Here is a 12,974-nt window from a genome sequence, read left to right as displayed (position 1 = left end):
AATTGGAATTAACACTAAGCCCTGCCTGGGGCCCTGTGCTGGAAGAACTGCCCCTTAGGTCCCATTTCTCACACACTGCATGGCACCAACACACCTCCTCAACATCACCTCAAAGGTCAGCCTTGTCACCTCTCACACAACAAGCTGCACGTGGCATTGCCTCAGGCAAGGGAAAAGAAGAAAACTGATGGATGTACCCCTCCATTCCTTCCTCACATACCTGTCCCTTGCTTTTGGCTACCTACAGGCTAAACAGACAACGTATTTTTGGGAAGAAGGGAAAGGGATGAGAGAGGAAGGGAAGGGGGCCATTGTCAAACACTTTTTCCTTCATTCAGCCCCTGATCTGAACAGCAGAGGCATAGTGGGCACGTACAACTGCAAAGTTTCATCTGCTCTATCAGCCATCTCAGCTGGATTATTCTGACACATTACGCCTCTAGTTTGGGTGAAAGACACATGGACGCTGGCAAGGTACGTTAAAGACAAGCCCACAGATGTGGGCCTAAGCTGATGATTTCATAGAACCGACAGCTCTTGGCTTCCAAGTAACTTCCGTCCCTTATTGTCAGGGAGACCACGCAGCCTTGGAGGATTTTCTCAGAGACCTCAAAGACTGCAGGGCTGTGTATACAGTGAATGAAACACAGGTTAGCAGAAACTGAGAGCTATGAAGTTAATTTGGAAATTGTTTCAGCAATATCAACTTACACAATTGCATCCACTGTTGCAGCACTGGCTGTCTGAAGCGTTCACTGCCAGTCACCCCAGCTGACTCCAGGCTGCAGGATCCCTTGATGCAGACCAATGTGGAGTGAATGGGAAACACATTTGCAGCAACTGAGGAGTGAGGTGCAGCTGGCACTAAAAGGAAACAAGAAGCAGACTGAAGAGCAGAGGCCAGGGTATGTGTTGATGTTGAAAGCTTGTGACAGTCCATGGCTTTCCACCTCTGTCTACTGTACAAGCCCTAGTACTCAAAAGCAGAGGTGGGTCCTCCATGGACCACTAAGCCTAGCAGGGTCGCAAGGGTGTTGTGGGCTGAAGGGACGCAGGCTGCGCAGAAAATGATTGTGCCCAAGCCTGATGCAGGTAGCCCCTGAATGCTTTCCACCTTGATCTGCTTACAATGTTTTCAAGGGAGAGCTTTCCAGTGGAGTTCCTTGGGTTGATGGGAAGTGGTAAGGGCTGTCTGCTTGATCTAAGCTTGTAGAAGTCAATGCCAGAGGCTTTGTCTCCAATAGCTGCTCACACTGCTGGGAAGTTGCAAGCAACAGCTCTGTGGCTGTACACCTATGACAGCGCTGTCCAAAGGGCTCTCACCTTACCTGGCTCCCACCTTACCTGGCTCCCAAGTGCAGCCTCACCAGCACACCAGCTCTCACAAGGATGTCCAGCCTGCTTCCAGTGTCACTAGTGAGCAATGTCGAGCGGAACCTCTGTCAGTGCTGTCTGAGGAGAGCAATGGGAGATGGTTCTTTAGGAGCAGCCCTCAGCTTTCAATCACAAGGACCTTAAGAAAGCCACCTAACACCTCGCAGAGATGCCAGACTAGTCCTCCCTTCTCATGACACTGCACAACTTTTTCCCGTGGCTCCCTAGTAGACTCCCAACCTTCTTCATCCCTCCTCATCCTCTTTCTCCTTGCCTGACAGCATGCATTGTTCTGCCACCACAGCCAGGGTCTCTTGTGGTGAGCCTTGCCTGCCCAAACCCACCTGTGAGCTGACTGCTCCTCTTGGGCAGCTTGAGAATCTCTAGCCACACCTGCAGGCTTCCTCAAAGCTTCAGGTGGGGCTGGGTAGAGTCTAGATGACACACAACATCTCATGAGTATCCCTGTTAGTTGCAATGGCTTGTATAAGCATAAACTTCTGAGACTCTCTGAAATCCTGCTTTACAGACCCTGCACCATCCTTCGCGTCACATCATTACCTCCACCGTGGAAGCTTGAGGGTGTGTCATCAGGATGAAGGAATGCAGCCAGCAAAGCCAGGCCTAGGGAAGAGAGAAGGTGGCAGGTGTGAAGAGGAGTGAGCAGGCTGATGGCTCCTGGCCACACTGGTAAGTTTCTTTGATGGCTTCTACAAAAGAGCTGTTGCAAAGGGCATTGGTGGCATAGGACAGGCAAGTCATTGAAGAAGCAGCTCGCGCATCATGGGTATAACTGTGTCTCTTCTGACCTCCTACCATAGCTGCCTTTAGACTGTTTTGCAAAGTCAACTCTTTCTTTCACTAGCCTCCTGCGTGTTTCACTTGCATGCAGTTACATACCCTGTGGTGTCTCTCTAGCTCTTATGGACATGGTCAAAAATAAAGCAGGCAGCCGCATGCCCTAAGCTCAGGGACAGGTGCACACCCTCAGGCAGGACTGGGCGTAAGCACAGCTGGGCAGGGCTGATGGGCCTGAGGCCTGGCCTTGCATCCCCAGCAAATTCACAGCTCCCTCCTGGCCCCTTCCTCCTGGGCTCTGAGGTCCCACCAAATTGCCCATTAGCTTTCACAGGAGTCATGCCCAGAGGAGGAGATAAGGCTGCAGAGAGCTTTGGAGGTTGCTCTTGCCAGGAGGATCAGCCTGTCATTTGTCTCCCTTCATCCTCATGTCAATAGCTCAAAATAGCCCCACTCTTGCAAGACTCCTGTGCGGGGTCATGCCTGTTTGTGGAGATGATACGCTTCCACTAATAGCGCTCGAAGACATTCCTCGGCGGGTAGGTTGCCTTCTATATCTCAGTGCAACGTGCTGCCATGTAGGAGCTGGACAACTGTGTTGTGTCCTAAGACAGCAGATGCTATTTTTACCCCAGAGAGGCTTGCTCCGGCACAGCTCCTTTCTTGGCTGAAATGTCAAAAATCAGAAGCAGGCCCGAGTGTGCTCTCCCTGGTAAGAGTATAGATGAAGAGTGGCCCCTTTGAAGTCCATGCAGTGATGCTGTGCCAGCCCAGTGCCTGGGTGCTTGCCATTCCCTCCTGGGATGTGCTGTCCCGTGGGGAACACAGCAGCTGCCCAGGTACTTCCAGTGGTCAGTTGGGGCTCAGTTTGAGGTGGTTAAGAGCGTCACTTATCTTGGACACCAACAAATGAAAAAGGTGGTCTGGGCTGTAGCTCTGGAAGTGCACAAGTTTACAACGGCACAGAGATGAAGGCCCAGAGACAGCAGTTGGGACGGTGGCTGTGCCTTTCACCTCGCCACTTGGACTGTTGTTCAGAGGACACAAGCCTCATCAGCTTTATTGTCAGCTTGGCTCTTGTCACCTGACACTAAAGGGACAGACAAGTTCTTTTAGGGATCCTTGGCAGAAAGACGATGGCACTATTACCATGGGTTGGGAGCAGGGAGTACGGTCACAGGGCTCCAGCAGGCTGCTGTCAGTCACAGGGAGCTCAGCCAGGCAGCAGCCGACCAGGCCCGCTGCTCAAGGCAGCCATTGCCAGGGGGTGGCAGCATGGAGCCGTCGAGGTGGATCCTCCTCTGGGCGGCTGGCCTGCCACAGACCAGGAACTAGGCCTCACTTCAAAATGGGTGCTTTCAAAGCTGCTGAAACTTCCTGGCACACCTGTTATCACTGAATCACACCAGGCAAGTTAAAATCCAACCAGGTGGGTCAGCCAGTCTCATGTGCTCACCACTGGGACAGAACAAAGACAGGTGGAATGGGCCAAAGAAGGCCTGGAAATGTTAGGGTCACCGATGCTGAAAGAAAAGACCCTGAGCTGAGAAGCAGCCACTTGTGTTGTGTCTTTTAGGAAGGGGGCATCCAAGGACTTTGGTAGCGCAGAATGGGATCAGACTTAAAAGTAGCTCTGGAAAATTGGAGAAAATGTCTCTAATTTTCTGAAGGAAATTTAATGAAGAGAAACATAATACTTTGGAAATTTGAAATAAGATAGAGAAATGCATGGGGTTTGTCATCTGAGGCATGGAGAAAATGAATCGGGGGCACAAGTTTATACATGCTCAACAATGTCAAACAGTTGCAAAAATGTTATATCTAATTATTGCAAATATTAGTATAAGTACTCTTTCTATGGTGCAGGATGTGAATATTTACTTTCCTCCGCAAGGGGTTATCTTAGTGGTAGTCTACGGTACTTTGAGTAGAACTCATTTTGTAAACCTCTGCTGAAAAAAGAAAAATCTTTCTGTAGAGTAAGGAGGAGAGGAGCCAGAATGACAAGTATAAAGAATATGGCTTAGAAAAAGGTATGGATAGAAATTAAGTTTTTAAGTCAAGAGATGAGAAAAGTAAAGACTGGGTGTGGGAGTATGAAAATTATTTTTGTCAAATGAAAAAGATTTTCGTTAAGAGACGTAGAGGGTTATATCGCCAGGACTATAACTGTTTAATTTGAAGTAAAAAGGGTTTGGAGTAAATATTAAGGAAATATTTGAATGAGAAAAACTGTATGGTAGAACAGAGTATCTATACTATTGCATGATCTCCTTTAGCCTATGCTTTTAAGGATCTGTTTCAGACAAGCATCTCCCAAGGACTGTCTGGATATGGATGGTATCGTATGCACTTTTATAGAAAAATAGCAAGTATATCAATAGCTTTCTTGCAACTGAAACTGTGATGATCATCACATCTATTTTTATGTTTACATTTCATAGTCAGCTACTGATCCTGCCTAGAAAAGGTGCTATCATTTCTGAGAAGGTGTATATATCCCACTTTGCCTCATAATCCCCAGCAAAATTGTGTAGACATGTTAGTATCTGAAATATGACTTTTATCTATTAAAAGCTTCTTTTTCCAGTTGGAAAGAGTTCCCATTTTAGGGTTCTGTTTATTTGCTTCCCTGAACAACAAGGTTAGTTTGCGGAATACATTCTAAAGTATATAAAAACATTTATTTTTCAAAATTGATAAATAAATAATTGCCTTTACTTTAAGAAACGCTGTAAACACCTTTTAAAAATGAGAACTCTTGTTATTTTTATGGACCTATTATGAGACTGCTTTTTCAGAATTCTTTAACTTGTAAAAAAATACCTCTCTCATGGTGCAATATGAAGTATAGCAATGTGCTAGCCTAAACAAGATACATCACATATAACTAGAACATACAGAAAAAAAATTTCATTCTCAGATTTTCTTTCATGCTGAACTAATAGTAATATTCACTTGAGGAGGCCATAAATTATGATAAATTACTAGGTTCCAAAGAGCATACCCAGGGGAGAGAAACCGAAGATTCCTTCCTCCTGGATATTTATTGCCATAACTGCAGAATGATAGCCTTTTGCATTGACACAGTTTGTGGAGTTGGGTTGCCTGTCAGCTGACAAGTGCTAATAAATCATGGGGAAAACACTGCTCCTAAGTGGCCATAAAGGACCATCTTGGAGAGATGCAGTGCATATGTTCCAACAGAACTGCTGCCCCACTGCAGAGGATCTGAGATCTGTGAACTCCTGGACCAGAGGGACATCTGTATCTCCTGAGCTAACTATTCCAGTCATAGAATTTTTTGAAAGTGTTCTGTATTAAAGGAAGAAACTTCTTGACAAAGAGTTTGAGGAAATAAAACTAAATTCAACAGCTGAATTCTCCATGAATTTACCAATGTATCTGGCATACATCCAGGAAAAGGGCCTACAAAGAGGTCCTTTCTTTCTCCCGTTTCTACATGCATTAGTTCTCTTGAATTCAGAGTTCCAACACAGATAGGACTGCGGACAGCATACGTACATGGAGGGACTAAGGGGTGAAATCCAGGCTTAGCAAATATATGAGGCAGACAGCAGTGCAGTCAAGAGATGGCTCTGCTCTGAGACCTTGCACCCTGCAAGATACTGGCCACCTGGAGGCACTTCTCAGGGAGCAGCAGGCACTTTGAGGGACCTGAGGGACTGATTTGGAAGAAATGCAATATACCCCTGTGTTGCTCAGCAAAGCAGTGATGGAGTGAAGTTGGCACTGCATCTTGAGCTACAGCAGATTTGGGATACATTTTCTCAGGCCACAGTCCTGACTGAGATGTAAAACGACATCCCCTCCTCCTTTTGACTCAGTGTTCACTTCTCCTTTGGCATAAACTGAGATCTTTCCAAGTACTTTGTGACAAGCCACATGGAGAGAAAGGTCTGTCCCTGGTAGACTTTAGTGGGGTGAGCAGGGGATCTCCTCAGGGCAGGGGATGCAAACATTGTTAGAACCCCAACTGCTAATCTCCCACATGGGCCACCAGCAACCTGACAGCCTGGCTGCTGGCTCTCTGGTGACACATCGCCGTCATTGTCTTCTGCTGGATCTGCTCTACTTTACACAACTGATTTGCCCTTCAGAAGGAGCAGGGACTTGTATTCTTCCCTCAGCATCTCAAATGGATGCAGAGAGCAATTAAAAGAACATTTAGTCTGACCACCAAGGAAACCTATCTGCTAACGTTACATAGGAGGCTGTGGTGGAGTCTCTGACGTGACAGGAGCCTTAGTGTTTGGAAAAAAATTACCCTTGAAAATACTACAAGAAAAATATCCTGCTGTAGTATAACTATGTACTGCAGATTAACTATAGCATGGTCTACCTTTGCACCTGGGAGAAGCTCTCTGCAGTTTAATTGCTATTTTTACTTCCTCAGATATGTGACTTCACATAAAAATTTGGATGAAGTGCAAAGAAGATACATATTTGTAACAGTCAGTCAAAGATAATACCGAAGTGAATCGAACTGCATATGCAGATGTTTGCTTTCTATGAGTTAGCCTCAGCAGAGCATCACAGTAACATGCCATAAGTTCAGAGAACAGTTCATGGGTTCAAAAAGTGTTTGGACAAATTCATCAGTTAAAAATCCACCAGGAACTGTTAAATACCTGAACATCGTGTCCTGCCCAGGGCTTCCATAAATACAAATTACTGAGAGTTGGGAGAGTTTTAGAGAAGTGCTGCTCTATGCAGCCTTAGGCAAGATGCCACTTCTTCCTGGGCATCACTTTCAAAGACAGAAAGTAGGGTTACATGGACCTTTGTTCTCAGAAGTACAATTTGGTTATTCTACAGTTGCCTGCAGGGGTTAATACCATGCTCCTTCCTTCCTTCCTTTTCTTTCTCCTTCCTTCCTCCTGTTCCAGCTACTTGCTGTTTTAATTACCTTTTTCCTACCCAGTGGTCTCCCAGCTTGCCCACCCCACTCACCTGCTCTGTAACAGGAGCCCCTCAGCTGCTTTGGTGGGTGATAGAAAGGGCATCCTGAATGTCATCTCCTTGGCCAGAATCTACTGCCCAGATCTCTTCCGCTGATGTTAGCTGTGGAGACAGGAGGAGTGTGAGTAATGGTGCACCTGTGGTGCACATTTGAAAGCTGCCCATCCTCTAATCCCTGATTGTGGGTTTTATTTGCCTCTCATGTTCAGTTAACTCATTCCGAGGACTTCAAATAATACCACTCTGTGGGAAGCTACTTAGCAACAAATTTGTCATCAAAGTTCCCCCCAGGACAGATGCATTCACTTTCCTTGACATGTAGTGAAGGTAAATCACAACTGCATTAAGATCTGCAGAAATTAGTTTCTGAATAGAGCAGAAGGGACAGAGGATAGCAAGGCCATTGTAGCCCCTTTATGGCCAGCCTGTGACATCAGCTTGTCTTCACAAGTGCTCACATGTAGACCCAGAAATTTTTGCTTACATTTCCTGAGGTAAAAAATGGATGGCCCACACTGCTTTTCAACCTGCAGGTTTTAAGTCTCATTAGTTATGGTCCTCAGTAGTTCTTCCTGGGAAATCATTTATTGCTTCCAGCAATTCTCTCAGCCCGTTCCTTCAGCCATATTTATTAGAAATCTTAGTTTAATGGCACATTTCCTAAACAGATGACACAACAAAAATATGGACTGAGGACATTCTGCATATAACATTGAAAGCATGCACCTTAGCAGATCTACACTGAAATGATAAACAACCTTTTAATATGGAAAATATGCTCTTACCATCTCCAGGGTTCAGTGCCCAGCCACATCCTAGAAGAAGCGTAGGGATGAGCAGTTTTGCTACAGAGCAGTGTTCTGACATTTCTGCTTGTCCTGTGCTAACATTCCTGTGAGATCTCATTTTACACAGAGGGCAGCAGAAATGTTGCTACAGCAGAGGCTGGACATTCTCTGTCAGACTGTCCATCACATGCTACAGAGCAAACTGATCTAGTCAGGCCCTACCATAATGACAGCATGGCCAACAACAGCACTAACAAGCTGAAAATCCTGCAAGGAGCGATCCAATTCCTTTTTTTTTGGGAAAATTATGAGCAAATCAGGAAACTTCAGACTCCATCCTAAATCATTGTTCTTTTAGAAGAGTCGTAAGTATAGCTCTATTCCACATGATTTTTATATCTCCCAGGAAATAGTCTGTCACTATCCTAGTCTCTGCTGTTTTGGGGTGATGGTGGTTTGTTTTTTTTTTTACATGGAAAGTGCTATATGTTAATACCCTGATTCCAGAATAGAAAATGATGCCATTTATTCTGGGGGTGATACTATTCCACTCTGTATGAGTTACAAAAGCTGGTAAGAAAAAGCATTAGACCAGAAAGTCATGTTTTAGTAGCTGGGTCTCACATTGCCATACATGTGTTTAAGGTAGAATCAAGGCACTGAACAAAATATTTTTTTCTAGAATATGACACTGATACTAAATACTCATTTCCTGGTGGAAGCGAATTTAGGCAATCCGTGCCAAAACAACATCCTTTTTGACAGACTCCTGCAAATACTAACTGGTACCTAAGAGGGGGGCTTAGGCAATGGCTGCCATTCACTATTCTGTGCATAATGCCAAACAATTTAGCAGACACAGGGGAGATGAAAGAGATGAAGGCACTCACTGTCTCAGCATCCTAAAGAGAAAGAGCCTGCAGAAATAAAAGCAGGAAAAGAAATCAGAACAATTGTTCCTCAAGCTGAATAATTTCTTCCCTGCTGCCTGTACTCTCAGAAATTAGAAGCTGTTGGGAGGTCTCTGCAGAAACACCTCATGACCTCATCGGCAATCAACTGGGGCAAGTAACCCTGGTTCAAAATCAGCTTTCTGTCTGCAATACCTTACAAGTATCTGCATCATGCTCTAGTCTCCAGCCTGGGTTTCAGTTTGAGTTATTTGCTCAGGATCTCGTCTATGCAGATGTATGAATATGGATTGAATTAGACCTTTTCCTCCTGAACAACAGCCCACCTAAAAACCTCAAGCACAGTTAAATGCATCCAGTTATTCATTGGTAATCTCTACAGAACAGACACGTTGTTCACCTAACTTAGATTGCACAGTGCTCCCTGTGGCTTCTGTAGAACACAAATAATCTGATCTATCTCACCACCTGTATCTCTCAGACTATCTGATAAGTGAGAGTTAATTGCTCATCTCACCATAAGCTACAATGTAGACAATATGGAAAAAGTCACAAATTTTGAATATTTAGCTTCTCAGCTAAAATTCTCAGGACGATGAAAGGAATCTTCAATATGCTGCTGGAGGTATGATTTAGCAGAAAAGGCTGTTAAAGCTGATCAAAGATCTCATAGCCTACTAGAGAACTGTAAATGGTGAAACCCAAACATAACGGAGCAGCCTACGGTAAAAAGGCATACTTTCACAAATGTATCTCAGCAAAGCACCTTTTCAACTGTATCTTCTCAACCTACTATCTCTGTTAATAATGTGTACTGCATGTGTTTGTAGACAACTGGTGACACACAAAGGGGACTTAATTCAAAAGAGGGTCAGTGTGCTTGCCTGCACAGTGGCCAAGCTTCAAGGCAGGAAGTGCATCCACCCAGAACACATCCTTACCTCCTGGTAAGGACCAAGATCTCAGAGACAAAAAAAGGATGCTGAATATGCACATGCCTCCCATGCTGAGGAGAGTGAAGAACACAGACTTCTCTCAACGTAGTCAAATGCTCTATCCATGGGGCTGCTCAGCAGAAGGTAGCTAATGGTGGGACTAGCTTTGTTTTGAAGTAAAGGTAACTAGGGCTTCCGTGCTCTACTCTGAACTCATTGCTCTTTGTGCTGGGTCTCACCCTTCCCACTTTTCAGGCATTCTCAGAAACAGCAGGAGCGTGATGCCAAAAAGCTAAACCCAAGTTCCAGAATGCCATACATCCTGGTAGGAAAAGAATCTACTCTTTAGTTGATACTGGGGCATTCAAAATCTTCTCTGACAACCCAACTTGTCAGTCCTTATGTGGATGCCAGAATCCTTGGGTTTCCTTGTAGCTCAGATGCCGCAGAAGAGGGAACTGCAATTCTTACAAAAATCAGTTGACAAGTGCTCAATCTCCACATGTTAATGAAGTGAGAATGTATTGTCAGCTGCCCAGTTGCCCCACTCCTTTCTTCGCAGTGCAAAGCTCCTAATAACACAACTAATTTCCTGGAACAGTTCTCCTCGGAGTCTCCTTGGCAAGGTAGCACAGGGGCTGCAAGATACTGAAGGCAACGACAACCTGAGGGATGCAGAAGCATCTGGACAATTACCTGTGAGATACTGGAGGACAGTTGGGTGGTTTCTTGCCTGTGGCACAGTTACTTTGATTCTGTGGATCTCTTCAACCTTCCTTCCTGCATCTGATCCTAATGATGAGATATAGTGGAAGCTGCTGAGGGAGCTTGTGGACTCCTACCCCTTGGAAGTGCAGATACTCAGCTAAGACACTCATCCAGCTGTGTGGGACTGGGACAGGCTGGGTGTAGCACTGCAAAAGGTGGCAGCTTATTGCACAGTAGCTATACAGACCTTGCATGTTTTTACCTTCATAAAGGCAGTACTCAGCCAAGCTGGAGCCATACCTAGACAGCTTCCCACGGTGCAGAATGCAGCCACCTGCCTATCCAGAAGGGGCTTGTGGCTGCTGGCAGTTGTGTTTCTCTTGCAGTAGGTGTGGCCTCTCATGTGGAGAATCATAGGGAAAACATTGATCCACAAGAGCAGATTTCCTACCTGAGCAGCTCTCAGCTCTCTCCAGCCTCCTAGAGCTGACTACTGGGGGGGAGAGGACAAAGAGATCTCTTTTTAAATGGGTGTTATCGGCCTCATGTGGGAGGCTCACAGATCCCTTGTGGGTGAGAAGACCATGAATTTCATGCTGTGCACCAGAAACAGTACATGTAGGCTTACCTGGTCACAGTGGCAGGCTGCTGCCTTAGGCAGTCTTTGGCTCCTCTGTTTCTTCTGCATTAAGCTCCTTTAGGACAAGAGGAAAACTTACCAAGCCTCCTGCGATGGTAACTGCTGATGACATGACATTGAAGGGATAGGGTGAGATCAGTGCCATCTTGAGATCTCCTGCTAATTGCTTATGTGAATAAATTCTCTCCACTTCTGCAGGGGGTGAAAGTTTGATACCATTGGTGCCAATCTTCAGGAAAAGTTGCATGAAAGAGTGGGCGAGCTCAGTGCAAAGGAGGAAACTACTTATCTTTTGGAAAGCACCCTCTATTTGGTGAGGAGATTCCATGGATCAGGACATTCTGTTTTGATATCTACCAACTGGAAGCCCACCTGACTTGAACACATCACCCCAAAATGTCTGAAATCTGTGGTGTGGCTTCTCTAGGATAGCTGCATGGTTAAAGGAATGTAATCTGATTAACAAAGATACCCAATGCTATTATGAAAGCATGAAGTGTGTGAGGGCGGCCTTATTGCTGTGCTCTTTCAAAGACTTAGATGGGAGCTCACTAACTCACCTACCTTTCTGTACTGGAATTCACTGCTTCCAAGGTTAAATTTTACACCATACATACTAATCCCCAAGAAAATGCCTTCTTGAACTTTGCTGGTTGATTCCCACATGGTCCAACTGAGTTTGCTTTAATTGTTTCTTTCTGGACCAAGAAGAAGACCAATGCGCCTGAAATGGAGGCCAGAGGCTTGTAACCATGTGTCTTTTCCTGTTATTACAACTGGCCAGGAGGTCCTGGTCAGCTTGATCTAGGATGGAAATAGTGGAGGACCCAAGCAGGAGACTTCAAGTTGGTTCTATGACGATGACATGGAGATAGTGGTCCTGGAATTTCTTTCTAACTAGACAGGTTACAAGGCTGATGATGCTGCTCTAAGCAGCAAAGCAGAGAATGACATTTGCATTGGGCTGCAAAATCAAGAGCCTTTGACAGTACTCTACTTTCACACTTCACCTGTGCTCATGAGTGCCCCTCTTTCTCTTCAGCTCATGCTCACTGAACACAAGGGAAGGGAAATCACATTGTAGGGACTTACAGAAAGTGGGATGGGATCTGCTTTCAGTATGACTGGACGTCATCACTCCAGCATTTCACCCACACCATATGCCTGTGCAGCACCATCTGTATCCAGGGTTTTATTTCATTCTGCCTCTTCTGATTGTGCTGTGGTTTGCTTCTAGTCCCAGTGGACTCCAGGTCCTGTGCGGATGGAAACAGAAGTGGCAGAAAGTCAGTGGCTGGCAGGATCCATTTCCTTCTTTGTTTTGCATCGGGACATTGCTGCCTCTTTCAGCAGATCCCTCTTCCTAAGGACAGGTGTTGTCTTGGCTGCCCCATGCTTGGACAGAGGAAATTGACCAGTTTTCTCTGGCCTAACTCAGTGAGAACTGTGGAGCTAAATCTGTATGGAGTCTGGATCTAGTAATTCAAATTACAGAGTACTCCTTTGCAAGAAGCTGGAATGCCCAATAGGCCATGTCACAGAAATTTATCACTTGGGTTGGATTGATAATTTATATGAATTAAAACAAATCCAGAGCAAATGGTGTGTATCCCAGAGCTTTTTACACGATACCTGTCTGAGTGTCCATATGACCAGGATTTTTAAATCTGTGGAACAAAATTCTTGAAGTTAGTTTGCCTGCAAATATGAATTAATATAGTCTTTATCTTCCAGAAAGAACACCTGGAGGAAAGGGTAAAAGTTTAGGTCTATTTTCTCCTGCAAGTTCCCAAATTTCCCATGTTGGCCTCACAGTCTTTTTCTATCTATTTTCTCA

General features: G+C 45.2%; 1 long non-coding RNA gene across 50 annotated transcripts in view; it reads right to left on the bottom strand.

The window, feature by feature from the left end:
- LOC137670456 (uncharacterized) overlaps positions 1 to 12,974 on the bottom strand; it is a 101,918-nt gene that overhangs the window by 54,460 nt on the left and 34,484 nt on the right. For 32 of the 50 annotated variants that reach the window (XR_011049254.1, XR_011049251.1, XR_011049263.1 and 29 more), the window contains 7 exons: positions 12,230 to 12,393; positions 7,640 to 11,329; positions 7,147 to 7,257; positions 1,936 to 1,998; positions 1,719 to 1,808; positions 1,345 to 1,452; positions 712 to 864 (listed from right to left, as the gene is read on the bottom strand). This is a non-coding gene — a long non-coding RNA (uncharacterized lncRNA). Of the gene's footprint in view, positions 1 to 711; positions 865 to 1,339; positions 1,453 to 1,718; positions 1,840 to 1,935; positions 1,999 to 7,146; positions 7,258 to 7,639; positions 11,330 to 12,229; positions 12,394 to 12,974 lie in introns of all 50 variants that reach the window. The other 18 variants (XR_011049293.1, XR_011049288.1, XR_011049290.1 and 15 more) reach the window with 18 other exon arrangements.

This window comes from Nyctibius grandis, chromosome 15, assembly GCF_013368605.1.
Source record: "Nyctibius grandis isolate bNycGra1 chromosome 15, bNycGra1.pri, whole genome shotgun sequence".
NCBI lineage: Eukaryota > Metazoa > Chordata > Aves > Nyctibiiformes > Nyctibiidae > Nyctibius > Nyctibius grandis.
The sequence above is the reverse complement of the archived record's forward strand: the minus strand, read 5'-3'. Positions and strand labels throughout refer to the sequence as shown.